Source organism: Pundamilia nyererei, unplaced genomic scaffold (assembly GCF_000239375.1).
Source record: "Pundamilia nyererei isolate P.nyererei 1_Seehausen unplaced genomic scaffold, PunNye1.0 scaffold00104, whole genome shotgun sequence".
Lineage (NCBI taxonomy): Eukaryota > Metazoa > Chordata > Actinopteri > Cichliformes > Cichlidae > Pundamilia > Pundamilia nyererei.
This window is the reverse complement of record NW_005187505.1, coordinates 1,469,167-1,472,665: the sequence shown is the minus strand read 5'-3', so window position 1 is coordinate 1,472,665 and position 3,499 is coordinate 1,469,167. Positions and strand designations below refer to the sequence as shown.

Here is a 3,499-nt window from a genome sequence, read left to right as displayed (position 1 = left end):
ATATAAATATATAAATATATAAATAAAAGAAGGGAAGTTATGTTTAGTCAAGACAGAAAACATCAGCAACAAAATGGAAGTTAAAATTAAAAGGTATTGAAATCATGCAAAACCTATTAATTAAGTGCATTATGGCACAAGTGGCTGCCATTATAGACAACTTAGATTCACTAATTAACCTAACACACATCTTTGGACTGTGGCAGAAAACTGGAGCAATGAGAGAAAACCCACCAGGCACAACGAGAACAAAGGCCCCAGGAATTAAACCACAGCGTTAACCACTGATGCAAGATCAAGATACACAACAGACACTGTGTGAAACTTGTTTGAATCCTTTTCAGTAAATAGCAAAACCTTAAAATCTAAGAGTAAAACTAATATTTTTGTCAATACTTGTTGTTTTTGGACAAAGATAGACTGTCTCCTTATATCGGTTGATAAATCTAGATTAAATTGTCCAAATATATACCTTTTCCTTACCAACTTCAGACATCTATTGGCCCTCAAAAAAGCACACATAGTTATTTTGAGGTCCTACAATTAGCCCTATTAATAGTAATACTCAGCTTATCTGTAGGCATAGAAATGGACTTTTACTGTACCACTATTTTTGAGAGGATATCCTGGTAACATCAATGTATTCCACAGCAGTCTGAGAACAAGCTACCTGCCTTAAGAAACACACTTCCAAACACGCTCTCGAGCTTTATAGTAAGTTTTATTTCAGAGATTGAAATCCCATCTGCCTCGATCCCAAGAATTATAGTCAAAGTCTACCAGCAAATGCTGCTCCTGCTTCCTGAAACAGTGTGTTAGTCCAAACCACAATCTTTTGTTCAGTACATGAAAAATAGCTTGTGCAACTGTAATACATTACATCACAAAAATAGTATTCAGCACTCATTGATACTCTCATGTGAAGCTTTGGTAGTAAAAGGTGAATGAGACAGAGATGGGATGAGGAGGATGGTGTTGGTGTAGAGTTACACCCAGCCTTCTGCCATTAGGAAGGCCGGGAAAGGGTGATGAGGCTGAGCATCAAGTGTATGTCTGTGTGTGTGTGTGTCTCCATTTCTCTGTGACTGCACTTTACCTGTGTGTGAGCATCTGCGAGGGTGAGGAGGGGGAAGGGTTTTCTGTGTGTGTGTTTTCACTGGTTGTGTGCTCAACTGAAAATAAGTCTGCATGCACATGAAAGGATGAAAGGACATCGTGTAGCCTTTAACATCGCCCACAATCCCCTGCAGCAAGGTCATGCAAACCATGAATCGATGGAGATTGAATAAGAGCACTGATCGAGGTGAACAAAAAGGCAATAAAGCTCAAGTTGGAGGTGATTTGAACTGTGCCGTTTGTAACCACCACACCTGCCTCACCGCAACATTTTACCTTCCTCATTACCGAAGGTTTAGTGACAGTCAAACCTGGGCTTTAAAAGAGGACCTTAAACGATCATTTTATGCACATAAAAGCTTCTTCCACAGGTTGCCACTTTTCTCAATGAAACCTCGGGGGAATAAAAGCTTTGCCCGCACACCAGCCATATTAGGCAGGAAGGTGTATTTGCATGTTTGAGGTCCCTAACTGGAAAGTCACACACTTTATTTAAAAAAACCCCATTAAATTAAGCATCTTAGCTTTGCATAATGTATCTGTGTCACACTTTAAAGTATGTGCCACAGCTTCACAAGTCGGAATTCCTACTAATGCAAATATTGTCACATCTCTTCACCGTGCACGCCTGTAAATGTTAATATTAATTGGCAAGATCAGAGGGAAATCACAGCTTTGCCTACAGCAATTAACCTTCTACCAGCGAGCCAGCATCTGGATGTGTGTGTGTGTGTGTGAGTGAGTGTGTCTGTTCACTCATTCATCCATTTACAGGATAAAAAGTGTGAATGGAGAGGCAGGTGAGTAGATGGATGGATGACGGGGGAGTCTGTTGAATGCCTTCTTCCTCCTTGCATCTCTGTAATAGCCGGTGATAATGTTGTTTATAGGAGGGGCAGCTGTTCCTCATGTGACAGCTCGTCCTTTTGCGTTACTAAGCACACACACACACACACACACACTCCAAGGCGGCCTGACTGCGGCGCTGATCGCGTCTTGACACCACTGTAACAACTCCGCCTCATTCTCTGAAATGATAATTGGGGAGAATCCTTGGCTATTGTCTCAAGTGCATTACATCATGCCAGCCTCTCAGTCTGCATCCCGCCCCCCTTCAACTCTCTGCTATGTCTCTCCACTGTGACAGCCGGCCGTGATTTTTTTTATTTCTCCGGCAGAGCTTCACAATGTCAACCACACGAAATCTATACATTATATACACCACGTATGCTTCCACACCAAGCGCTCACTACTCCCCGCAACATCCCCATCAGTCCAGAGTTGTGGAGATAAAAGGGGCACCGCAGAAAATCACCTTGAGCCCGAAGGAATGGGGCAATGTAGGTCACTGCGATACCGGCGGCAACAGTGTGCATACTCACAATTTGTTCCTTTACTATCAGCAGAGGCTCTGGCCGCGGATCAATGACAACTGCAGTCTGTGCAAGCTATACCATGAAGCGGACAATCCTAGGAGGCTTCTTCAGTGCAAAGAGCCAACGACGCCAAGGATACGACCCTAAAGGTGCGGCTGGTCCCCGCCGCTGGCATTGTCAAAAAACAAAAGAGCAGGAACGATCGCCAAATTAGCCGGGTCGGGTAATGACATCTGATTTCCGGGGATCCACACGCACCGGTTAAGAAATTATGGCATGTTACAAATTCTGCTGTGATAAGCGGAGCTGGAAAAGACCATTGTAGGAGCTGACGGAGGGGAGGCGTGTGGAGTCTTAAAGTTGCAGCTGTGCAATTCTCTTTTCTTTATGTGCAGACCTATAATAATACGACTAGTACTACTAATAACAACAATAATAATAAAAGTGTTCAGCGTGTTAAAATATTTGATTTAGCCTGCTACATTTAATAGGTGTAAGATTTTATTTCTGACTAAAATAAAACGTGAAAAAGCGAAATATCTTCAATGTATGCCAGTAAACTATGATAAAATATCTGTTAGTACTGAGAGTACTTCTGTAAAATGTAAAATAGCGTTCCCCCAACCAATTAGAAAGGGCAGGGGAAAGCTCCTTTTTTCAGTCAGGCAGATGCCACCAGAAGCGATGTTCACCTTTTCCAGCCACACAGATGGTCTTTGCCAGATTCCCAAACGCTGTAGTTGGGAGATGCTTGGGGTCAGCCACCACTGCCTTCAGTCCCGAAGGCTGTTTGTCCAATTACCTAGGAAACAGTTGTTGTCCAATACAAAAGCCATTAACATTTACACTAGCTTGTTTCTTTTCATCAGGGACTCTCTCACAAAATCAGATCATAGAAGAATTTTAGTAATATTTTGTTCAAGAGATTGTAATAGCTGCTTGTAGAAAGACACTATATGTTTAAAAAAAAACGTTCTTAAAAAATGCAGGGAAAGGTGGGCTAAGTA

The 3,499-nt window shown here is 42.2% G+C and overlaps 1 protein-coding gene across 6 annotated transcripts in view; it reads right to left on the bottom strand.

The window, feature by feature from the left end:
• The window catches only part of ppfia2 (PTPRF interacting protein alpha 2), a 177,193-nt gene extending 174,397 nt beyond the window's left edge, over positions 1 to 2,796 (bottom strand). For all 6 annotated transcript variants that reach the window (XM_005740848.1, XM_005740849.1, XM_013912873.1 and 3 more), the window contains exon 1: positions 2,499 to 2,796. The gene's annotated coding sequence lies outside the window, so the exon portion shown is untranslated. The remainder of the gene's footprint in view (positions 1 to 2,498) is intronic.
• Between the last annotated feature and the right edge of the window lie 703 nt (positions 2,797 to 3,499).